Raw genomic sequence first — 27,343 nt, 5'->3', positions numbered from 1 at the left:
TATTTCTGCTATGTCATTCTTAATTTCCTTCATAGTTTCCATATCTTTCTTCATGCTTTTGAGCATCCTTACAATCAGTCTTCTGAACTCTATATCTGAGAGGTCACTTATCTCCATTTCATTTAACTCTTTTTCTGGAGACTTTTCTTTTTCTTTCATTTGGGGCTTGTTTTTTTGTCTCCCCATTTGGCTGCCCATCGGGTTTGTTTCTATATATTAAGTAGATATGCTAGGACTCTCAATCTTTTTGGAGGGTCTCAGGTTCAGACTGATGTCAGATACTGTTTGTGACTGGCCCTGAGTACCCTGTTTGAAGCTATCAACAACCTTCAGCCTGAGGTCTCCTCAGCTATGGCTTGGTGCAATTGGATAGGACCAAGATGCACATCAAAGTTCACTGATTTTCCAAGGCCCAGGTCCAGAGGCAGATCAGGCAATGACTCAGAGTGCTCTGAGGTCTGCCTTTGCCTGCAGGCTGATTAATCTGATTCTCTTAATGAGTCTTAGGCTGTAGAAAATCCACAGGGTGGGGCAGCTGATTGTTATCAGTCTCTTAATGAGCCTCAGGTTGTAGAATCTCCTTAGGGTAAGGCAAACTTAAACAACAGACAGAAACACAAAGGAAAAGAACCAATGGAAGCACATGCTACCAGAAGAAGTAAAAAGATAAAATGGCTATAGGGAATCCTCATACATCAACAATCATCCTAAATGTAAATGGACTGAATTCACAAATAAAAAGGGTAGCAGACAGGATCAAAAAACAAAACACAACCATATTCTGCTTTCAGGAGACACATCTAAGCTATAAAGACAAATACAGGCTCAAAGTGAGAGGGTAGAAAATGATTTTCCAACCAAAGAACATCTACAGAGAAGCAGGTGGAGCCATACTTATATATTACAAAATACATTTTAAGATAACAAAAGTAACAAAGGGGAAAAAAGGATATTTTATAACAGTAAAGGGGACACTACATCATGAAAACATAGCACTTCTTAATATATATGGACATCAATGAAGGAAAGAAAAGAAGACACAAATAAATAAAAAATATTCACAGATTAAAATAATTAATCTTGTTAAAATGTCCATCCTAACCAATGTCATCTATAAATTCAATCACTGTCAAAACCCAATAGATTTTTTTTTAAGTAGGAAAAGAAATCCTAAAATTTGCATGGAAACACAAAAGAACCCAAATGTTGAAAGCAATCTTTAGAAAGAAGAAAAAAACTAGACGCATAACACTTTTTGTTTTTTTTAACATGTACTGCAACACTTTACTAAAACTTTCAGATATGGCATAGTATTCTTTTTGGGGGAGATAATAGACATTATTGTAATAATAATCTTTTTTAACTTTGTTTTTATTGGTGATGTTATTGCAGATGTCTTCACTTCCTCTCCTTTTTTTCTCTCCACCCACTCCCACTTCCCCTACCCTCTGGCCATTACCACATTGTTATCTGTGTCTTTGGGTTAAGCATATATGTTCTTTTGTTAATTCCTTCACCTTCTTTCATCTAGACCCTCCCACCCCCTTCCTTTCTGATAGCTGTCAGTCTATTCCATGTATCCACACTTCTGTTTCTATTTTGTTCATCACTTTATTTTGTTGATTAGATTCCACATGTAAATGTGATCATGTAATATTTTTCTTTCCCTCATTGTTTTATTTCATTTAGCATAATGGTCTCCAGGTCCATCTATACTGTCTCAAAGGTTAAGATGTCCTTCTTCTTTACCACCACATAGTATTCCATTATGTAAATATACCAGAGCTTTTTTATTCACTCATCTATTGACGGGTACTTGGGCTATGTCCAGGTCTTAGTTATTGTAAATATCGTTGCTATGAACATAGGGATGCATTTATTCTTTCTGATTGGTGTTTCTGCCTTTGGATATATTCCCAGAACTGGAATCACTGAATCAAACGTCAATTCCATTTTTTATTTTTTGAGGAGACTGCATACTTTATCCATAGTTGCTGCACCAGTGTGCACTCCCACCAGCAATGTACTAGATTTCCTTTTTCTCCACATCCTTGCCAGCATTTTTTTGTTGATTTACTGATGGTAGCCATTCTGGTATTTGTGAGGTGATATCTCATTGTAGTTTTAATTTGTGTCTCTCAGGTAATTAGTGACATTGAGCATTTTTTCAGATATCTTTGGCCATCTGTATGCCCCCTGTGGAGAAGCGACTATTCAGGACCTTGCTCATTTTCAATTGGATTTATTGTCTTCGTGGTGTTGCATTGTATAACTTCATTATGTAATTTGTAAATTAACCCCTTATTAGATGTATAAATAGTAAATACATTCCCCCATACAGTGAGGTCCCTTTCCATTTTGAGGACGGTTTTCTTAGCTGAGCAGAAGCTTTTTAGTTTTATGGAGTTGCACTTGTTTATTTTTTCTTTGTTTCCCTTGCCCTCATACATATAACAGCAAAAATATTGCTATGAAAGATGTCTGAGATAGTAATGAAAACACTATGGTATTGGTAGAAAAATAGACACAGATCAATGGAACAGAATTGAGAGCCCAGAAATAAATCCACTTAAATGTGGTAAACTAATATTTGACAAGGGAGCCAAAATTACTCAATGGGGAAATGATAGTCTTTTCAACAAATGGCCTTTGGAAAATGGGGTATATACCTGAAAACAAATAGAACCAGGCCTCTATTTTACACCATTCACAAAAATATTCTCAAAGTGAATTAAAGCTTAAACTTAAGACCAAAACCATAAAACTCTCAGAAAAAAAACCCCAAAACCGCATACGAATAATCTCTTGGATCACAGAGATAAACAAATCTTGAGATTTAGTGCCATCTACTGGAAAATAATAGCAAGACCTCTTCACATAATGCTACTATAGAAGAGATAATAACCATGGTAATGATGATCAGAAAGAAAATGAAAAATCCCGCAAAAGCAAGCTGGAACACATGGAAATATGTGCTATAAATGACAAAGATTTCAAGATTGCAGTCCTGAAAATGTACAACGAAATATGAGAAAATACAGACAGGCAATTCAGTGCACTCAGAAAACAAATCATGAACAAAACCGAAGAGACTGAAACTTTAAAAAAGAACCAATCAGAAATCCTGGAAATGAAGCATGCAATTAAGGAGGTTAGGAATGAGCTAATGAACATAGGGAACAGAGCCAACCAGATGGTGGAAAGAATTAGTGATATCAAAGACAGAAACCTTGAAATGATGCAGATGGAAGAAGAAAGAGAGTAAACATTAAGAAAAATGAAAGAGCTCTATGAGAACGATCTTACAAATAACTAGATCCTCAAATCCAAGAAGCAATCAGTACACCTAGTTACCTCAATCCAAAGAGTCTTCTTTGAGGCACATTTTATTAAAACTGTCAAAAATTAATGACAAAGAAAAAATTATCAAAGCAGCCAGGGAAAAGAAAGAAGTGTCTTACAAAGTTCAATCTCATCAGAATTTCATCCACCTTCTTGGTAGAAACTCTATAAGCTAGGAGATAGAGGAACCAAATATTCAAACATCTGAAAGAGATAAATTACCAGCCACAAATAATACATCCAGCAAAATTATCCTTTATATATGAAGGAGAAAAAAAATGTTTTCAGACATAGAGAAGCTGAGAGGTTGAGGGAAGATTGCTGCAAATTGACAAGAAGAAGATGGCCTTTGTGTCTAGCCGCAGACTGGATTTACAGCTAAAATACTTCATAGCCAGCTACGAAAAACAAGAGAAATATACCTTAATGAAGATATTTCGAGTAAGGAGCACTGAAGAAACATCATAGAGGCTGGTAAGAGAGGGAGCAGAATAGAAAAGGGGAGTTCACCCTGAAGCCAGTGCTGGGCTGTGAGGCCAGAGGTTTAGAGGCTGGAAAGCTCCTTCCCCTTAGGAGTGTGGATTGGCATTCAAAAGCTGAGATCTCAAATATGGAGCAGAAGAGAAGGGAAGGAGAGGCCTGGAAGGCAGACAGAGGGATCCAGGGAACAGTGTGCCAGTGAGGAGGAGACTGCACCTTCCCAGTGAAACAACACACCTCATGACAGCAGCTGGGGCAGGAGAGTTTCACCTGGGGTCCTGACCACTGGAAAGGCTGTCTTACAGGGGTGGCTTCCAAATAGAAAGGGGCTAGAGGGCTGCACTCAGCAGTGAGCTACAGAAACCATCTGCTTTCCTGTAAGTCATTGTGTAGGACCCCAGAAAGCATTTGAAATGTGTGGCACAGAGAAGTGAAAGAGAGCCTTCTTGCCACCAGAGGAGGACCAGAGCCACCGGTGGGGTGGATTGGGTTGTCAGCAGCCAGAGCTGCCAGTGGGGTAAATCAGAGACTTTTTACCTAGTCTGGGAGGAATTGGGATAGCGCACAAGGAAGTGACCCAGCTTTACTGAGATCAGCTGTGAAGGAGACCTGTGTGGGGCTGACTTTGTGACTTCTCCAGCTTGGTTCCAAGGAGCTTTGATGCCCGGACCTCACAGGGCAGATTCTCTGCCTGTTTGCTGCTCTGTGCATTTTTGATTCCTGAACCAGCATCCACTTTCCTGGTTTGCACTGGGGAGACAGACCAAAGAAAGCTGGGATTTGTGTATGCATAGTGGAGAGTTTGAAAAAAAAGAGGCTGTGAGATCAGCCAAGTAAATCTGGGAAAGGAGGGGTGGAGCATGCCTACCTTTCCCACAGGCTAGGAGCACCACCCCCGACAGGAAAGGGGCTGGTTCAGTTCACTGAAGCTTGAGAAATCCCCCACAGGGCAAAATTCTGAAGGGAAGTGAAAAACAACTCAGAGGATGAAAGATAAGAGTAAGACTCTCGGGGATTATTGTTTGGAAACTGGAGGAAATGCTTAAAACCCCTTCTGGTGGATGGGCAGGCAAAGTGCTCACTTGAGTATTTTTTAATCAAATCCACTGAGACCAGGGCTCAGAAATTGCCTGTACAAAAAAGGCAACAGACTGAATTTAATCTAAACCTGCAGCAGGCCTTTGTATGGGGAACTAGAATTGGAGGATACAGTAGAGATTGAAGAGTTGGCTTTGAAGCAGAGACTAACGTCCGCACAGTGAGTGCCTAATCGTGAAGACTCAGAGTAAAGGGAGCAGTATCCCAAGCTACACTAAAAAGACTGCACCCTAAAGACTATCTTCAGAAGACTCTGGAGGAAGACCAGGCAACAAGAAAGAAAGAGGCAGAAATAGATGACAAGTGGGGGAGGTTGACAAAGAGCCTCAAATCAGCCAACTACCTGAAGACACAAGAGCCAAACTTAGACAGCTCCTGGCATTGGTTGACACACAAGTACTTCCCAGGAGACTCGAAATCAGCATACAAAACAGTGAGCCTCAGACAACATAAGCTGCCCAGACAAAACTCACTTGATTTTTTGTTTTTTTAGAAAAAAGAGGGAAAAGAAAAAATTTCTTTTTAAATTTTTAATTGTTTTTAATTGCTTTAAGTTTTGATTAACTTTTTAAAAATTTGTTTTGCTTTGCTTTGCTTGTCTTATTGCTTTGTTTCTTTTTGTTTTGTTTTTTGTTCTATTATCAAGATTTGCTTGATATTCTCTGCTTTACTGCTGGATATTATCATTATAACCAATAAGTTTATTGCTTTTCTCTATTGTTTCCTCCATACCTGTTATGGCCTCTTTCCTTGGCCTTGCTATACCTCTTTACCTCTTCTTAGCCTCTTGGCATAACTTTTTCTTTTCTTTTCTTTTCTTTTCTTTTCTTTTCTTTTCTTTTCTTTTCTTTTCTTTTCTTTTCTTTTCTTTTCTTTTCTTTTCTTTTTTTCTTTTCCTTTTCTTTTCTTTTCTCTTTTCTTTTCTTTTTTCTTTTCTTTTTCTCCCTCTTTACTCTCTGTCTTCGTCTTTTGTTTGTTTTTGTCTGTGTTTGTCTCTTTATATTATTTTTATTTTTTTATTTCAACCATTTTCCTATTCTTACTCTACTTTTATTTCTTTGCTCTCTCTTCTTTCCTTTCAGAAACTTTTCTCTGCCTCTTTTATTTCCCAGTAGATTTTCTATTTTTTACTTTTTATTTTATTATTATTATTATTTTAAGTATTTTTTACTATTAGCAATAATATCTTTTTCTCTCTTTCTTTTTTGTTTTAGTGTCTGTTGTTACTTTGCTATCTCAATTATACTTTCTCTTTGGTTGTTTTCATTGTAATTGTCAGGATATTTTGTAAGTTTCTGTTTGTTTCTTGGCAGTTTAGTTGTGTCATTTTACCCTGTTAGCACGTGTACAACAGCTCATATAATGGGGTTGTGACTAAGTCTCAAAGTTAGCCAACTTGAGAGGAAACTCACCTCACAAATGGGCCAAAAACAATCTAGACCCAGTTACAACAGGAGAGCCCAAAGAAACCACAATAGGGACATCCACAAAAGGGACAAACTTAGAGAAAATAGCTCAGAAGTATAAGGAAAACACACCCCTGGGTCCCACTGAACATACACTACAAAATCCCACCTCACAAACTTGAGACAGCAAATATATCTAATATACAAATACTCTTAGAGTCACTAAAATGGGGAGACAAAGAAACAACCCCCAAACTAAAGACAAGAAAAAATTGACAGAAAAAACCTTGATGTGATGGAGTTAAGCAAGTTATCAGAAATAAAGTTCAGAATAATGGTTATAAAGATGCTCAAGGAAATTGATGACAACCAAAAGACACTTAATGGGAAGGTCCAGGAACTTAGTGAAAACACGTAAAATGATATAAGTATGATAAATAAGAACCAGGCAGAAATGAAGAATTCCCTATCTGATATCAATAATAAGTTGGAGGAATTAAAAGCAGGTTCAATGAAGCAGAGGACAGAACAAAAAAATTAGAAGATTAGGGAGAAAAATACACTTAATCAGAACAGCAAAACAACAACAAACAAACAAACAAACAGTTAAAAAGGATGAGGACAGTCCAAGGGAGCTTTGGAGCAACATGAAGTAAAAAGATATTGACATCATTGGGGTACAGAAGGGAAGAAAAGTGAGCAAGAAATAGAAAACCTGGTGGAAGAAATAATGACAGAAAACTCCCCTGAGCTGTTGAAGGAAAAGCCACACAAGTTCAGGAAGCACAGAGGGTTCCAAACAAGAGGAACTCAAAAAGACACACTCAAAGACACATCATAATTAAAATGGTAAATGGCAAGGACAAAGAAATAATATTAAGGACTGCAAGATAGAGACAGGCAGTGATCTACAAGGAAACCCCCATAAGGTTGACAACAAATTTCTCAACAGAAACACTTTAAGCAAGAAGGGAGTGGCATGAAGTTCTCAAAATAAGAACTTGCACAAAGACTGCTTTATCCAGCAAGGCTATCATTTAAAATTGATGGTGAAATAAAGAGCTTCCCAGACAAAGGAGGGCTCAAGGAATTCAGTACCACAAAATCAGCAATGAAAGGAGTGTTATAAGGACTGCTTTAAGAAGAAGAAAAAATATTGAGAGAAAGGTACATAAGCATAAAAGGGGAAAATTGCATTAAAAAAGTATATATCAATAATAACTTTAAATGTAAATAGAATAAATGCACCAATAAAAGACATAAGGTAGCTGAATAGATAAGAAAACAGGACAAATACATATGTTGTCTAAAAGACACCCACTTAAAAACACAAGATTCATACAGGCTAAAAATGAAGGGATGGAAAAAAATATTCCATGGAAATGGATATGAAAAAAAAAAAAAAAAAAAAGCTGGACTAGCGATAATTATTTCTAACAAAATAGACTTCAAAAAAAGGCCATAAGAAGAGACTAAGAAGGTCACTACATAATACCAAAAGGATCAATCCAACGAGAGGATATAATCCTTATAAATATATATGCACCCAATTTAAGAGCACATAAATTTATAAAACATTTCTTGTTGGACGTTAAGGGGGTATTAACAGCAACACAATGCTACTGGGGGACTTTAACATCCCACTGTCATCACTGGACAGATCAACAAGATAAAAAATTAACAAGGAAAGGGAAACCTTAAGTGACACACTAGATCTAATATATTTAATTGATATTTACAGAACATTTCATCCCAAAGCAGCAGAATACATGTTTTTCTCAAGTACACATGGAACATTCTCAAAGATAAACCACATGTTAGGACACAAAAAAAATTTCTACAACTTCCAAAAGATTGAAATTGTATCAAAGATCTTCTTGGATCAAAACGGCATGAAACTAGGAAAAAAAAAAAAAAAAAAAAAAAACCTATAAAAAATTCAGAAATATTTAAACACATGGAAGTTAAATATGATGTTATTAAACAAAAGATGTGTTAACAATAAGATCAAGGAATAAATCAAAAACTTCTTGGAACAAAACAAAAATGAATAAACAACATCACAAAATCTATGGGACATATTGAAAGCAGTCCTGAGAAAAAAGTTCATGGCATTACAGGCATACCTCAAGAAACAAGAAAAAACTCTATTAAACCATCTAATACAGCAACTAAAATAATTAGAGGACAGCAAGAAAAGCCCCAAGGAAGTACAATGATGGAAAAAAATAAAGATCAGAGCAGAAATAAACAACATAGAAGCTAAAACAACGATACAAAAGATCAATGAAATTAAGAGCTGGTTCTTTGAAAAGATAAATAAGATTCCTGAACCTTTAGCCAGACTCACCAAGAAACAGAGAGGACCCAAATAAATAAAATCAGAAATGAAAGAAGAAATATAACAACTGACTCAACGGAAATAAAAAGGATCACAAGAAAATACTACGAGCAACTATATGCCGACAAACTGGACAAGCTGGGTGAGAAAGACAAATTCCTAGAAGCATACAATCTTCCAAAGCTGAATCAGGAAAAATCAGAAAACCAGAATAGGCCAATAACAACTAATGAAATTAAAACAGTAATCAAAAAACTCCCAGCAAACAAAAGTCCAGGACCAGATGGGTTTAAAGGTGAGTTTTACCAAACACTCAAAAAAGAAGAAAAACCTGATCTCCTCAAACTATTCCAGAAAATTCAAGAGGAGGGAAAACTCCCAGGCTCTTTTTATGAGTCTAGCACTGTACTAATCTGAAAACCAGATAAATACACTACAAAGAAAGAAAATTGCAGGCCAATATCCCTGATGAACATAGATGCTAAAATCCTCATTAAAATACTAGGAAACAAGATCTAGCAATACATAACAAAGATCATACTCAACAACAAACAGTTGGGATTTATTCTGGGGATGCAAAGCTGGTATAATATTTGCAAATCAATAAATGTGATACATTGCATGAACAAAATGAAGAACAAAAATCATATGATCATATCAATAGATGCAGAAAAAGCATTAGACAAAATCCAGTACTTATTTTTGATAAAAACTATCAGCAAAGTAGGAATAGAGGAAACATACCTCAACATAATATAGGCCATATAAAGTTATCCAAATTGAAAAAGAGGAAATAAAACCTTCATTATTTGCAGATGATATGATATTGTACATAGAAAACCCTAAAGACTCCACCACAATACTATGGATTTGATAAATGAATTTGGCAAGGTAGCTGGATACAAAATTAACATCCCCAAATTAACGCCATTTTTATACACCAACAATGAACTCTCAGTAGAGAAAATGAAGAAAAAAATACTATTTACCACTGCACCTAAAAAAATAAGATACCTAAGAATAAACTTGACCACGGATGTAAAAGACCTGTATTCAGAAAACTACAGAATACTAGAAAAGAAATAGAGGAAGATATAAACAAGTGGAAGAATATACCATGTTCACAGATTGGAAGAATTAATATTATTAAAATGTCCATACCACCCTAAGCAATCTATCGTTTCAATGAAATTCCTATTAAAATATCAAGAGCATATATGAAAGAGCTAGAACAAATATTCCAAAAAATTATGGAACCCAAAAGACCCCAAATAGCCACAGCAATCTTGTGAAAGAACAGAGTTGGAGGGATCACTTTACCAGATATAAAACTATACTACAAAGCCACTGTATTCAAAACTACCTGGTATTGGTACAACCACTGACATATAGATGAATGCAACAGAACAGAGACCCCAGAAATAGACCCGCACCATTATGGTCAGTTAATATTCGACAAAGGAGGCAAGAGCATACAATGGAGTAAAGACAGTCTCTTCAATAAATGGTACTGGGAAAATTGGACAGGTACATGCAAAAAAAATGAAACTACATCACCAATTTACTCCATACACAAGAATAAATTCAAATTAGATAAACGACTTAAATATAAGTGGTGAAACAAAATTCCTAGAAGAAAACATAGGCAGTAAAGTCACAGACATCCCATGTAATGGATTTTCCAACAATACATCTCCTTGGGCAAGATAAATAAAAGAAAATATAAAGAAATGGGACTGCATAGAACTATAAAGCTTCTGCACAGCAAAAGAAATCAGCCTCAAAATACGAATAAACCTCATGGTATGGGAGAACATATTTGCCAAAATGCATCTGATAAGGGTCTAATTTCCAAAGTGTATAAAGAACTCATACAACTGAACAAGAGGAAGACAAACAATCCAGTTTAAAATGGGCAAAGACCTGAACAAGCACTTCTCCAAAGAGGACATACAGATGGCCAAGAAACTTATGAGAAAATGCTCAAGGTCGCAAATCATTGGAGAAATACAAATTGACATCACATGAGATATCATTTCACATATATCAGAATAGGTCCCATCAACAAATCAATAAATGACACTTGCTGGCAAGATTTTGGAGATAGGGGAACCCTGGTACACTGCTGGTGGGAATGCAGACTGGTGCAGCCACTATGGAAAATAGTATGGGGTTTCCTCAAAAAATAAAATTAAACTGCCTTTTGACCCAGTGATCTCACTTCTAGGAATATATCCTAAGTATCCTGAAATGATAATCAGAAAAAATATATGCACCCTATGTTCATACTAGTGCAATTTTCAATAGCTAAGATCTGGAAACAGCCCAAGTGCCCATTAGTAGATGAGTGCATCAAATCTGTGTGCTATTTACTTTGTGAAATACTATGCAGCTCTAAAGAAGAAGAATCTCTTACCTTTTTTGACAATATGGATGGGACTGGAGACTATTGTACTTAGTAAAATAAGGCATAGAAAGACAAATATCACATGCTCTCATTTATATATATAATCTAAAGAACATAATAAACTGATTAACAAAATAAATTCACTGATATGGTAGCATGGATCAGACTGATGAATCTCAGAGGGAAGGTGGGGGTGTGTGGGTGGGTCAGGAGATGTTTACCAAAGAATCTATATACCAGTATGGATAACCTATGGACACAGACAATAATGTGTTGAAGGCCTGAGCAAGTGGGTGTGGGGCGGAAAGGGTCAATGAAGAAAAAAGGGGACATCTGTAATATTTTGAACAATAAAAAAAAAAAAGAGAAGCTAAGAGATCTTATCAACAGAAAACCTCCACTGCAAGAAATACTCAAAGGAGTATTTCTACCTGAAACAATGATCATAAGGTCGCAACACTATGAGTACGATGACTAAAAATCTTAGAAGAAAAACATAAAGGGGGATGGGGTAAAGGTCTAAACTAGCAAAAGAGGATGAACAGCAGATGCAGTTGAAAGAAATAAAAACTATTGTATATATGCAACTTTATTTTTTATAAACCTTATGGTAACCACACACAAAAAATCCTCAAACCAGGATACATAGCTTAAAAAAAAGAGGACACAGAAGAAAGAAGTATGAAACACCACCAAACAAAAACAACAGACAGAAGTATAAAAAAAAAGAACCAATGGAGGCACAGAGATACCAGAAAACAATAGCTAAAATAGCTATAGATAAGAAGAAACAAAGATGGACCCTTTAAAATGATAAAAGGGGACACTACATTAAGAAGACATAACATTCTTGCCCAGCCCTGTGTGGCTCGGGGGTTGAGTGTCAACCTCGGATCCAGACTATCGGGATTCAATTTCTGGCCAGGGAACATGCCCGGGTTGCAGGCTGCAGCCGATCAATGACTCTCTCATCATTGATGTTTCTATCTCTCTCTATCCCTCTCCTTTCCTCTCTCTGAAATCAATAAAGATATATTTTTTAAAAAAAGAAAGAAGACATAACATTCTTAATATGTATGCTCCCAATCAGTGAGCACTGAACTGTATAAAACAAATACTCATAGAACTAAAGAAATAGATCAAAACACAATCAGAGTGAAGAGAGATGGGGCTGGGGGTTAGGAAAAGATTAACCAAAGTACTTATATGTATATATGCATAACCCATGGACACAACCCTTCACCATGGGGTGAAGGCCTGGGGAGGGGGCAGAAGCAGGGTGGAGTGAGCCAAAGGAGAAAAATGGATCACCTGTAATACTTCCAATAATAAAGCTAAATTTTAAAAAAATAATGAAATAAAAAAAAACACCGCAATCATAGTTGGAGTTCTTAATACTCCATTGATAGCTCAAGATAGATCAACTAAACAGAGAATCAATACAGAAATATTGACCTTAAATGAAATGCTAGACCAAATGGACATAATTAACATTTATAAAGCTTTTCATCCCAGAACATTAGATTATACATTCTTCTCCAGGGCACATGGAACATTCTCAAGGATAGACCATATCTTGGGTCACAGAACTAGCATCAACAAAATCAAGAAGATTGAAATTATACCAAGCATATTTTCTGATCACAATGCCTTGAAATTAGAAGTCAACTGCAAAAAGGAAGTAAAGAAACCCATAAATACATGGAAATTAAACAGCATACTACTAAAAAATGACTGGTTGAAAAAAAATAAAAGATGAGATAAAAAAGTATATAGAGGCAAATGAGAATGACAATACAACATATCAAATCTTCTGGGAGGTAGCAGAAGCAGTAATATGAGGGAAGTTTATATCATTACAGGCCTATCTCAAGAAACAAGAGAACTCCCATGTAAACAACCTAACATCACATCTTAACTAGAAAAAGAAGAACAAAAGCAACCCAAAGTCATCAGAAGAAAGGAAATCATAAAAAAATAGAGCAGAATTATCCTAGGTGGTTTGACCCCGTGATTAGAGGGTCAGCCCGGGGATTGAAGGTCTTGGGTCCAATTCCAGCCATGGTCATTTACTTTGGTTGCAGCCTCAATCTCAGGTCCCAGTTGGGGTATGTGTGGGAGGCAACTAATTGATGTGCCTCTCGCACATAGATGTACTTCTCTCTCTGTCTCCCTTCCACTCTCTCTCAAGAGCAATGGAAAAATGTCCTCTTACGAGGATGAAAAAAAATTAGAGCAGAATTGAATGAAATAGAGAGCAAAAAGGCTAGTAAAAATTTAATAAAATAAAGAGCGTGTTCTTTGAAAAGATTAATAAAATTGGCAAAACCCTTGCTAGACTCACTAAGTAAAAAAGCAGAAAGACCCATATAAACAAAATCAGAAAGAGAGAGAAGTCACCATAGACATCACAGATATACAAAGGATCATACTAGAATATTATGAAAGACTTAGAAGAAATGGATAAGTTCCTAGAAACATATAACCTTCTTAGACTAAATCATGAAGAATTGTGAAATACAAATAGACTGATCCACAGTGAGGAAATTGAAACAAACATCAAAAAACACCCCAAAAACAAAAGTCCAGGACCAGTTGGCTTCACCAGTGAATTCTACCAAACTTTCAAAGAGTTAAAACCTATCCTTCTCAAACTCTTCCAAAAAATTGAAAAGGCAATAGTTCCTAACACATTTTATGAGGCCAATATAACCCTGATTCCAAAACCTGGCAAAGATAAAATAAAAAAAAGGAAACTACAGACCAGTATTTCTGATGAATACAAATGTAAAAATCCTAAACAAAATACTAGCAAATCAAATACAGAAGTACATAAACTACAATACATCACAATCAAGAGAGTTTCATTCCAGTGGCACAAAAAGGTTTCAATATATGTAAATCAATCAATGTCATACAGCACATTAACAAAAGAAAGGATAAACATCCTGATATCAAGAGATGCAGAAAAAGCATTTAATAAGTTACTACATCCATTTATGATTAAAACACTCAATAAAATAAGAATAGAAGGAAAGTATCTTAGCATAATTAAGACCATATATGATAAACCCTCAGCTAATGTCATACTTAATGATGAAAAATTGAAAGCTTTTCCTTTAAGATCAGAAATAAGATAAGGATGTCCACTCTCACCACTCTTATTCAATGTAGTTCTGGAAGTCCTAGCCAAGGCAATAAGGCAAGAGAATGACATAAAAGGCATCCAAATAGGGAAGGAAGAAGTAAAACTATCACTTTTTGCAGAATACATGATTTTGTATATTAAAACTCTAAGGAGTCCACCAAAGAACTATTAGACAAAATAAACAAATGCAGTAAAGTTGCAGGATACAAAATCAATGTACAAAAGTCCATTGTCTTTCTGTATACTAATAACAAAATTTCAGAAAAAGAAATTTTTAACAATTCCTTTTGTAATTGCAACCAAAAGAACAAACTACCCAGGAATAAACTTAACAAAGAACCTTAAAGAACTATATACTGAAAATTACAAAGCATTATTAAAAGAGATTGAAAAAGACACAACAAAATGGAAAAATATCCCATGTTCATGGATTGGAAGAATCAACATAATTAAAATGGCTATAGTACCCAAAGCAACATACACATTCAATGCAATCACCATCAAAATATCAATGTCATTTAAACAAACAAACAAACAAAAAGAATGAGAAATCATTAGATTTGTATGGAATCACAAAAGAACACAAACAGCCAAAGCAATCCTGAAAAAAAAAGAATGAAGCTGGAGTTATCACACTACCTGACTTCAGATTATACTACAGAGCTACGGTAATCAGAACAACATGGTATGGGCACAGAAACAGACACAGATCAGTGGAACAGAATAGAGAACCCAGATATAAAACCAAATGTATATGGGCAGATAATTTTTGACAAAGGAGCCAGAAACACACAATGGAGTAAGATAGCCTCTTCAGTAAATGGTTCTGGGGAAACTGGAAAGCCACATGCAAAAGAATGAAACTGAGTTACAGTTTGTCCTCATGTACAAAAATTAACTCAAAATGGATCAAAGATCTAAATATGAGACCCGAAATAATAAGTTACATAGAAGAAAACATAGGTACCAAACTGATGGACCTTAGTTATAGAGAACATTTTATTAACTTAACCGCAAAGGCAATTGCAGTAAAGGCAAAAATAAATGAATGAGACTATATCAAACTAAAAACTTTCTGCACAGCAAAAGAAACTGACAACAAAGAGGCAGCCAACCAGATGAGAGATTATATTTGCAAACAGTAGCTCTGACAAAGATTTAATTTTCAAAATATATAAAGAACTCATAAAACTCAATACCAAACAACCCAATCAAAAAGTGGGCAGAGGACCTGAACAGACATCTCTCCCAAGAAGACATACAAATAGCCAATAGATATATGAAAAGATGTTCAATCTCACTACCAATTTGGAGAATGCAAATCAAAACCACAATGAGATACCACCTCAAACCTGTTAGCGTGGTTATTGTCAACAAAATGAGCAATGGCAAGTGTTGGAGATGTTGTTGAGAAAAGGGAACCTTCATTCCCTGCTGGTGGCAATGTAGACTGGTACAACCACTATGGAAAGCAGTCTGGCGACTCCTCAAAAACTTAAGGATAGAGCTACTATATGACCCAGCAATCCCTCCCCTGTGTATATACTCAAAAAATTCAAAAACATGTATTTGCAAAGATATATGGACCCCCATGTTCATTGCAACATTATTTATGGTGGCCAAGACATGAAAACAACCAAAGTGTCTTGCGATAGAGGACTAGATAAAGAAGATGTGGTACATGTACACAATGGAATACTACTCAGCCATAAGAAAGGATAAAATACAGCCATTTGTAACAACATGGATGGACCTTGAGAATATCATGCTAAGTGAAATAAGTCATTCAGAAAAAGCTAAGAACCATGTGATTTCACTCATATGTGGGATATAAATCTGAAATTCATGGACACAAACAGCATTGTGGTGGTTACCAGAGGGATGGGTGGAGGTGAAAGGGATCTTAGTATATGGTGATGATCAGAGAAGATATGATTTTGGGTGTTGGGCACACAGTGCAATATACAGATCTTATAACATAGAAACCCACACCTGAAACCTATATGTTCATATTAAACATTATCACCCCAATGAGTTTAATAAAGAGTTTAAAAATTAATTAAATAAATAAATAATTAAATAATCTCCTAGGCATTAATCTTGTCAATGCTGTTTAAAATCTGACACCAGAAGCATGGGCTACAAAAGCAAAACTGGACATGTTAGACTATATCAAACAGCAAAAGAAAAAATGGACAAGAAACTGGCTGCTGGGGGACAAGGGGGAAAAGGGGGGGTACCTATAATACTCAGCAATAAATATTTAAAAAGAAACAATGAACAAAATTAGAAGGCAGCCTACCAAATGGGAGTAAACATTTGCAAACCACTTCTGGGTATGTATCTGAAGGAAATCAAATCACTGTCTTGAAGAGGTACCTGCACTCCCCTGCTGCATTATTATTCACGGTATCGTAGATATAGAAACAACTCTAGTGTCCATTAATTAATGGAGAAAATAATGTTGTGTATAAATACAATGAAATCGTTTTCAATCATCAAAAGTGAGTAATTTCTGCCTTTGCAATAACGTAGATTGACCTTGAGGGCATTGTGCTAAGTGAAATAAATCAGACATTAAATGACAAGTACTGTATGATTTCACTACATGTGGAATCTAAATACATCAACCTTTTTTTAAATTTTTGAAATTATTTTTATTGTTGAAAGTATTACATCCCCACTTTTTCCCACTTAACCCCCTTCACCTTGTTCCTGCCCAACCCTAGGTCTTTACCACCTTATTGTCTGTGTTCATGGGCAATGCATATATGCATATAAGTTCTTTGGTTTATCTCTTCCTGTGCCCCCTCCGCCCTACCCTCTGAGATTCTTCAGTCTGTTCCATGTTTCCATGCCTCCGGTTCCATTTTATTTGTGAATTTATTTTGTTCATTAAATTCCATATATAAGTGAGAATCTAATGTGATATTTGTCTTTCTCTAACTAGCTTATTTTGCTTAGCATACTACCTTCCAGGACCCTCCATGCTGTTGCAAAGGGTAAGAGATCCTTCTTTTTTTACAGCTGCATACTATTCCATGATGTAAATGTACTACAGCTTTTTTATACAGTCATCTACTAATGGGCATTTGGGCTGTTTCCAGATCTTAGCTATTATAAATAAATAAATAAATAAATAAATAAATAAATAAATAAATAAATAAATAAATAATAAATAAAAACCAAATCCCATAGAAACAGAGTAGAATGGTCATTGCCAGGGACTAAGGGTTGGGCAAAATGGGGGATGTTGGTCAAATGGTACAAACTTTTGGTTTTAAGTTGAATAAGCTCCAGGGCTCTAATGTACAACATGATGACTACAGTTAAGAACACTGTATTGTACAGTTGAAATTTTCTATGAGAGTAGTGGTTAATATTCTCACTATAATAACAACAAAATGATAATAACATGAGGTGAAAAATGTGTTAACTAACTTTATTTTGGTAAATAGTTTACAATATGTATATGTATAAATAATCACATTGTACACCTTAAATGTACACATTTTCTATGTTATTTATATCTCAATAAAGCTAGAAAACATTTCTATCTCATTAATGGCTGTCTTATAATCTGATGCCCAATGTTCTTGCTCAGAAACCACCATTTGGTGCAACTGCTGATGTTTAGGCCTAGTTACACTGAACCACTCCACAAAATGCCTGATAACAGTTCTTACATGAGTTCAGGAGCCTCTTTCAGTAACAACAATATTAATGGCTAACTTTTATGAAGTATTTACTAATTTCCAGGCAATATTTTAAGTATCTTACATATAGTTACTCATGTACTGTTCATTATAACTTTACCACTATCATGATCTCTAGTTTGTAGGTGAAGAAACTAAAACACAGAGAAATTAAGTAATTTGTCAAAGGCCTCATAACTAGGACACAAACCTAAGAAAAATGGTCCCAGAGCCCATGATCTTATCTGCTCTTTTATATGGCTTGTAAAATGCCAGAATTGTCTTCAATTGTTTTGAGAATATGTTCTTATTGATCTTTAGAGAGAGAAAGAGAGAGAGACCATTGATATGAGAGAGAAACATCGATGGATTGCCTCCAGTATGCTCCCTAACTGGGGACCGAACCTACAATCTAGGTATGTACCCTCACTGGGAATCAAACTTGCAGTTTTTGTGTATTGGGACCATGCTCCAACCAACTGAGCCACCTAGCCAAGACTGTTTTCCCACATTTCTGGTGCATTTTCTTCAGGACTTTTTTGAACAGTGGAAATTATTATATGATATTTTGGAACCAACAAACACCTGAGAGGCAAACAGTGAGAGAGAACTCTCATAGCTCGTATATTTTTAAGCTGTCTAAAACACCCTCATACCTGATTCCACAATGGACTTTGCAAGTATCCTAGAAGCCATGTAGGATAGATATAACCCTATTAGTCAGAAAGTAAAATTGAGGCCCTGAGCTCTTGGCTTAAGACTATTTTTCCCTCCATTGTCACACTGGCTAAAAACTAAATTTTGTCTAGAAGGGAAAGTTTTATGCAATTGGCATGTGTCATATTCCAGTTTTTTTCTGTGATACCTTTCATGGAGAGTGCATCATGAAGTTGATACTTTCATCATTGATCCCTCAAAGTAGCTTTAGGTCTGTCTAAGTTTTCTGTAATTTACAACTATAATTGTATCACCTGGTTTCAGAGCTGATATCTCCATTCAAAGAAAAAGAAGATAAAAAAGTATACTTACTTTTTTATGAGCATCAACAAAAGGGAAATTAAAGCAATGCACTAGGTCAGAGTAGATGAGTTTCCCCCTATTGCAGAGTTTTGTTCTGTTTCTCCTATAAGAATACACTGAGGCATATTTGCATTCCTTAATCATAGCAGCTCTAAAGTGGAAGAAAGTATTCTGGGCAATGAAGTACTTTGAACTATGGAACAAAGCTATTGTCTTTACTGATCATGTTTTCAGTGATTTTCTTTAGCTTAGATCCATAGAACTTCAAACTATGAAGGTTTTTGGAAATAAAGGGAAGTGAGTTCTGCCTTAGAAGTCAAGAGACCTAGATTCTGATTTACTGAATGACCTGAGAGGAATCCTTTCCCCTCTCTGAAACTTGGTTTTCCTGCCAAGCAACAAGGTGGAATTGTTCTAGGTCAGTTCTCACACTTTAGTGTGCATTAGAATCTCCTGAATAGCTTGCTTTCTGGGTCCCATTAAAAAATTGTGATTTAATAGGTCTGGGAGTAGAACAGATATTCTGAATTTTTAACAAATTCTCAAGTGATGCAGTTCTTCTGGTCCATGGACCATACCTTGAGAACCACTTTTCTAAGTTACTTCAAAGGCCTCAGTGTTCTAGAGTTCTAAGTTCGTTCATTTAGAACAGTGGTTATTTAACCTCTTTTCAGTTATAGGATGTGTTTTAGAATCTAATGAAAGCTATGCACTCTCTACCCAAAATATATGCACACATAATTTTGCATACAATTTAAGGAGGTTTATAGGGGCTTTATCTTTGTACACTTGGCTATGGGTCCTCCAAGTTATGAACTATTGATTTTGAATAATCCTATTTCCATTTTACAGATGAGGAAACTGAGGTTCTAAGGCCTGGGTGGTGACTTGCTACCAGTTATATAACTATTCATTTACAGATTCAAGAATAGAACTCGAATCTTAAAACTTATGGGCTAATTTGGGAATACCACACTCACTCAAGTGTCATCTATCAAGTAACAGACTTTTCCCACAGGTATTGTCAGAGGATTTTCCAAAAGGCTAAAACATGTTCTTTCTAAAGACCAAGTTATAGGCCAAAATGGCTAAAAATCTGAAAGGGACTGTTCTGTGTGAGGCAGCAATCCCAGAAGGAAAAGAAGAGGAAGTCATACTAAACTCTTCTTTTTTTCCACAACAGCATCGAACCCCAGAAGGATCCACTGATTGGGTCATTTGATGAGATGAAGGTGACCAAGAAAAATGAGGAAGCTGTATTTAAGGTTAGTATGGCTTGATTTCTCTATGGCTCCAAGTTGCAAGATATCTAGAGTTTCCTTTGTGAAGCAGTCTGTAAAGTCACCCACATGCCTTTTGGGACTGACCCAAGATATAAAGCCCACATTGCTGTCAAGAGATAAACACTTATATGTGGAATCTAATGAATGAAATAAATTGATGAATAAAATAAAAACAGTGGCATGGATACATGGAACAGATGGACAGCCATCAGAGGGGAGCAGGGAAAGGGGGGGGGCTGGATGAAGGAAGGTGAAGGGATTAGACAAAGAACATATATGCATGGCACATAGACACAGACAACAGTGTGAGGATGGCTAAAGGGAAGGGGGCAGGGACTGGGAGGAGGTAGACAAAATGAGGATGAAATGGGGTCATCTGTAATAGCGTCAACAATAAAAATAAAGCTTAAAAAAGAGATAAACTGATAAGACAAAGTGAGAATTAAGGAATGAGAATGGTGTAAAGGTTTTTGGAAAGTATTTAATCCAACCATCCTTTTAACATGAAAAGTTAAGGAAATGATTAGTGATGTGACTTACAAAAGGTCACAGTGCTAGTTGTGGAAGTATGGAAACTCAAATTCATAACCTTTTAGTCTTCATAAAAAGCTTATTACATTAAAAATGATGAACAAGAAAAATATGTCAGGACTCTAAATCCCAAAATAAAATTAAATTAATAATTCACCCTGTTACTATCATTAACACAAAGCACTTGGAAGAGAGCCTTACAAAATGTAAATATCAGATATTATTAATATCACTAAAACACCAACCTATGGCTGCCACCTTAGCCAAATGGATCTCACCTTTTTTTTTTTTTAACGTATCTTTATTGATTTCAGAGAGAGGAAAGGAGAGGGAGAGAGAGAGATAGAAACATCAATGATGAGAGAGTCATTGATCGAGCCAGTAACCCGGGCATGGGCCCTGACCGGGAATCAAACTCCAATCGCCTAGATCCCAGGTCAACGCTCAACCACTGAGCCACGCCCGGCTGGGCTGGATCTCACCTTTAAAATCCCACTTCTACTAAAATTATACTGGAGATTCTAGGCAGGGGCAAAAGGCACTTATATTGGAAATGAATATATATATAGGAATAACCAATTAGTGCTAATAAATTCAGCAAAGATGCTGTAGGATACAAGATCAACACTTAAAAAAATCACTTTTATTTCTATATACTAGCAATAAAAATACAAAAAATAAATCAAGAAAATAACTTCATTTACAAAAGCATCAAAAAGAATAAAATAGTCAAAATAAATTTAACTCAGTATATACAAGTCTTAGATTTTTGTCAAGAACAAAACATTGCTGAAAGAAATTTTAAAAGACATAAATAAGGGAATATCCTGTGTTTATATATTGAAAAACATAATATTTTAAAGATAGCAATACTACCCGAAATAATCTACAGATTCAATTCAATCTCTACATAAATTCCAATGGCCCTTTTCTTTTCTTTTTTCTTTTCTTTTCTTCTTTTCTTTTCTTTTCTTTTCTTTTCTTTTCTTTTCTTTTCTTTTCTTTTCTTTTCTTTTCTTTTCTTTTCTTTTCTTTTCTTTTCTTTCCTTTTCTTTTCTTTCCTTTTCTTTTTCTCTTCTCCTCTTCTCTTCTTTCTTTCTTTCTTTCTTTCTTTCTTTCTTTCTTTCTTTCTTTCTTTCTTTCTTTCTTTCTTTCTTTCTTTCTTTCTTTCTTTCTTTCTTTCTTTCTTTCTTTCTTCTTTTTTTCTTTTCTCTTCTCTTCTTTTCTTGGAAAAATAGAAAAGACAATCCTAAAATTCATATGGAATTGCAGGGACCCAAATAGCCAAAACAATCTTGAAAAAGAACAAAGTTGAAGTTGGAGGACCCGAATTTCCTGATTTCAAATATTACAACAAAACTTCCGTCTTCAAATTAGTGTGGGATAGGCATGTAGATCAGTAGAAAAGAACTGAGAGCCCAGAAATAAATCCATACATATATGGTCAACTGGCTTCAACCGAAGTGCTAAAACCATTTAATAAGGGAAAGATGTATTTTTTTAATCAAATGATGCTGTGAAAATTGGTTATCCACATGCACAATGATGAAGTTGAGTCTATACTTCACATCATGTACAAAATTAACTCAAGCCCTGGCCGGTTTTGCTCAGTGGTTAAATCCACCAAAGGGTTGTGGGTTTGATTCCTGGCCAAGGGCATGTACCTCAGTTGCAGGCTCTATCCCTCTCCTGGTCCAGGAGCATGTAAGGAGCAACCAATTGATGTGTCTCTCTCACATGTTTCTCTCTCTCCCCCCTCCTCCCTTGCTTCCTCTCTCCCCTCAACTCTCTTTAAAATAATCAATGGGGGAAAAATACCCTCGGGTGAGGATATAATTAGTTAATTAATTAACTCAAAATAAGCCAAAGTCTTCAACTGTAAGAGATGAAACTATAAAACTTCTAGAAGAAAAAATAGGTATAAATATGTGTTACTTTGGGTTAGTGATGGTTATTTAGATGTGAAATAAAAGGCACAAGCAACCAAAGGGAGGAAAATAGGTAAATTGAGCTTCATCAAAATTAAAATTTCTTCTAAGGAAGCTATCAGGAAAGTGTAACAACAACCCATGGAATGGGAGAAAACATTTGCAAATCACATATGTGATAAAGGATTAGGATTTAGAATATAGAAATAACTCTACAAGAAGTTAATAAATAAACAAATAACAGTTAAAACATGGACAGAGAATCTGAATAATTTTCTCCAAGGAAGACATACTAATGGCCAATAAACACAAGTAAAGATGCTAACTGTCAGTAGTCCTTAGTAAAATGTAAATTAAACTCACAATGAGGTACCACCTCACATCTAAAAGGTTGATATGGAGAAATTAGAACCTAATACATTGCTTTTGGGAATGTAAAGTGGTACAGTCATTTTGTAAAATTCTTTGCAGTTGCTGAAAATGTTAAACATAAAGTCACCATATGACCTAGTAATTTCACTTAGGTATATACTTTATAGAAATGAAAACATATGTCCACCCAAAAACTTGTACACAAGTGTTTATAGAAATTGTTATGCCTTCTGATTTGTTATTCTTTATCAGGATTGTTTGGGCTATTCCAGATCTTTTTGGTTGATGTAAATTTTAGTATTATTTTGTCTACTTCTGTAAAATTTTAATTGTGATCTTCATGGAGATTGCATTGAATCTACAGATGGCTTTGTGTGTATGGATATTTTTTTAAATTGATTTGAAAGAGGGAGAGGGAGAGAGAGAGAGAGAGAGAGGTGAAAAAGAAACATTAGTTGCCTCTCATGTGTGCCAAATCTCCAACCTAGGTATGTATACCCTGATGGAGAATGAAACCCACAACCTCTTGGTGTATGGGACGCTCCAACCAACTGAGCTACCTGGCCAGGGCTGTGTTATGAACATTTTAGCAATATCAATTCTTCCAGTTCATGAACATGAGATATCTTTCCATTCGTTCATGTTTTATTCGATTACTGTAATCACTGTCTTATTTTCAGAATAGAGACCTTTCACCCCTTTGGTTAAGTTAATTGCAAACTATGTTATTGTTTTTGTTGCTATTGTAAATGGGTTTGTTTTCTTGATGTCTTTTTCAAGTTATTTACGGTTAGTGTATACAAGTGTTACTAATTTTGCATTTAAATTTTTTAACCTTCAACTTTACATAATTTTTTCCATTATATCTAACTTTTTTTTTTTCACGGATTCTGTAAGATTTTCTATGTATAAAATCATGTCATCTGCAATTCGACATAATTTTTCTTTCTTTGTGATTCTCAAGCCATTTATTTCTTTTCTTGCCTGATTGCTCTAAGACATTCAGTATTGTGTTGAATAGAAGTGGTGAGAGTAGGCACCCTTGTCTTGTTCCTAATTTCAGAGAAAATCTTTCAACTCTGAGTATGATGTTAGCTGTCGCCTTGTCATATATGGCCTTTATTATGTTGAGGTAAATTCTTTCTATACTCAATTTGTTTAGTTTTTATAATGAATGGATGTTGAATTTTGTCAAATGTTATTTCTGCATCTGATGAGATGATCATATGCATCATATTTATAGATGTACACATCTTGAAACAGCCTTACAGCCTAGGGATAAATTCCACTTGATTATGCTGAACGATCCTTTCAACATGATTTGCTAGTATTATATTGAAGATTTTTGCATCTATATTCACTAGGGATATAGGCCTGTAGTTTATTTTCTGTAAGCCTTCTTATCTGTCTATGGTATCAGGGTAATGCTGGCATCCTAAAACGAGTTTAGGAGTGTTCCCTCATCATTTATTTCTTGGAAGAATTTGAGAAGGATTGGTATTAATTCTTTATATGTTTGCTAAAATTCATCAGTGAAGCCCTCTAGTAATAGAGATTTCTTTGTTGGGTGACTTTTGGTTACTGACTCAATGTCCTTACCAGTAATTCTGTCATCAGATTTTCTATTTCTTCCTGAATCAGTCTTGGTAGTTTGTATGTTTCTAAGAATGTTCCATTTTTTTTTCTAAGACGTCCAGGTTTTTTGATGATAGTTGTTCATATTAGTGTCTTATTATCCTTTATATTTCTGTAGAATAAGTTGCACTGTCTCCTTTTATTATAATTTTGTTGATTTTTTTTTCTTGGTTAGTCTAGCTAAAAGTTTGCTGATTTTGTTTATATTTTCAAAGGATCAACTCTTGATTTGGTTAATCTTTTCTATTGCTTTTTCTGTTCTTTATTTAATTTATTCATGTTATGAATAAATCTTTAATATTTTCTTCCTTATCCTAACTTTGGGCTCAGTTTGACCTACTTTTTCTATTTTTTTAAAACATAGATTTAGGTTGTTTATTTCAGATTTTCCTTTCTTCTTATTGTAGGAACTTATTGCTATGAAACTCCCTCTTAGAACTACTCTTGCTTAATCCCACACAGTTGTTATGTTTTCCTTTTTTTGTGTTTTAGTTCCAATTTAATTCTTTTTTGATCCATCATAAAGGAGAGTGTTTTTAAATTTCCATGTATTCATGAATTTTCCAGTTTTCCTCTTGTTATTGATTTCTAGTTTTATACCATTGTGGTCAGAGAAGACATTTGGTATGCTATTCCTCTTCTTGAATGTGCTAAAATTTGTTTTTTGCCTTCCATATCATCTAGGCTAGAAAATGGTATATGTAAGCTTGAAATAAATGTGCATGCTGTTGCTGAATAGAGTGTTCTGTTATGTCTGTTAGGGCCATTTGCTGTATGGTGGTGTTCAAATATGCTCTTTTTTTAAATTCTCTGGATGATTGATCTATTCATTGTTGAGAGTAGGGTATTGAAGTCTCAATTATTATTGTATTGTTGTTTATTTCTTGTTTTAGTTTTTGTTTACTTAGGTGTTTTGATGTTGGATACATAAACATTTTTAATTGTTATATCTCCTTGGTGGATTGACCCTTTTATCGTTATATCATGACCTTCTTTGTCACTTTTTAGTAATTTTTGCTTAAAGTCTATTTTGTCTGTTATAAGTATAGGTGACTCTGTCTTTTCTTGTTTACCATTTGCTTGATATGTCTTTTTTCATCCCTTTACTATCAGGTTATTCATGCCTTTAAGGCTAATAGGAGTCTCTTAAGCAGTGTATCATTGGATATTGTTGTTTTTAAATTCATTCAGCCTTTTTATATATTTTGATTGCAGAATTTAATCCACTTATATTTAAGGTAATTACTGATAGGTAATGACTTACTATTGCCATTTTGTTAATTTTTTTATCTGACTGTTGTGAAGTTTCATTGTTCCTTACTTTTCTTCTTGCTACCTGTGTGTGTGTGTGTGTTTTGATGTCTTCTTGTAACAGTTTCCTTTGACATCTTTATCATTTTGTTTTGTTGCTACAGGTTTTTCCTTTGTGGTTTTCTGGAGGCTTACACAAAATACCTTAAAATTTTTAAACTCTACTTTAAACTGATAACAACTTACCTTTGATAACATTTTTAGACTTTACACATTCATTTCTCTTCCCACTCTCATTTTAGGTTGTTAATGTTCCAAATTATGTATTTTTAAATATCATGTTTCCAGTAACACATCATTGTAGTTGTGGTTATTTTTACTACATCTGTTTTTTACAATTTATTTTACTTTTTAGCCTTATTTTTATTGTTTACACTATTACAGATGTCCTCATTTTCCCCAGTTTGCCCACCTCCACTCAGGCTTTGTCCCTCCACAACAGCTGTCAGTCTGTATCATGTAAAATTGTAAATGGATTATGCACCCCATTACCATATTACAGAATCAAATTTGGACTATATATTTACAATTACCAGTGAGTTTTATGCTACTTTATTATGTTTTTATGATGTTAATTAGCATTCTTTTAATTCCCCTCAAATAAATCCTTTAGCATTTATTGTAAGATGGGTCTAGTAGTGATAAATTCTGTCAGCTCTTATTTTGTTCAAGTTTTGTTGAAAAATCCACTTATAGCTTTATGGAGAGAGGATTCCCTTGTATGTAACTTTCTCTTTTCAGTTGCTGTTTTCAAAATTCTTTTTTTGTGTCTTACTTTTGACAGTTTAATTATAATAAGTCTCAGTGTAGCCCTTTTGGGATCCTTTGGGGTCATGAACCTTTGGGCCTGAGTGTTCATTTCTGTCCCCAGGTTTGATAAGTTTTCATCCACTATTGGTTTAAATATACTTTCTGTCCCTTTCTTTTTCTTTTCTTCTAGAATTCCCATGATCTGCATATTTTTTCTTTTGATTTTGTCTCATAAGCCCCTAGGCTTTCGTCACTATTTTTTATTCTTTTTTGTTGTTGCTCTGACTGAGTAATTTCAAATGTTATATCTTCTAGGCAGTCGACTATTTCTTTTGCATGGTTTAATTGGCTTTTGAAGCTCTCTATTGAATTCTTCAGTGCAGTCATTGTATTTTCAGCTCTAGAATTTCCTTTTAGTTCTTTTGGTGGTATCTATTTATTTGTCGAAATCAGTTTGTTTGTGCATTTTTTTAATTTTATTTTGTGTAGTTGTCTGGGTGTTCTTGTAACTCACTAAAATCCTTTAAGGTGCTTATTCTGATTTTTTTGTTTGTTTAGCATCATATATCTTATTTCTTTAGGTGAGTTATTGGATG

At 34.9% G+C, this 27,343-nt stretch overlaps 1 pseudogene; it reads left to right on the top strand.

Annotated features, from left to right (window-relative positions):
• The window catches only part of LOC148090484 (vascular endothelial growth factor receptor kdr-like), a 269,330-nt pseudogene that overhangs the window by 184,489 nt on the left and 57,498 nt on the right, over positions 1 to 27,343 (top strand).

This window comes from Miniopterus natalensis, chromosome X (genome assembly GCF_054644295.1).
Source record: "Miniopterus natalensis isolate mMinNat1 chromosome X, mMinNat1.hap1, whole genome shotgun sequence".
NCBI classification, from domain to species: Eukaryota; Metazoa; Chordata; class Mammalia; order Chiroptera; family Miniopteridae; genus Miniopterus; species Miniopterus natalensis.
The sequence above is the reverse complement of the archived record's forward strand: the minus strand, read 5'-3'. Positions and strand labels throughout refer to the sequence as shown.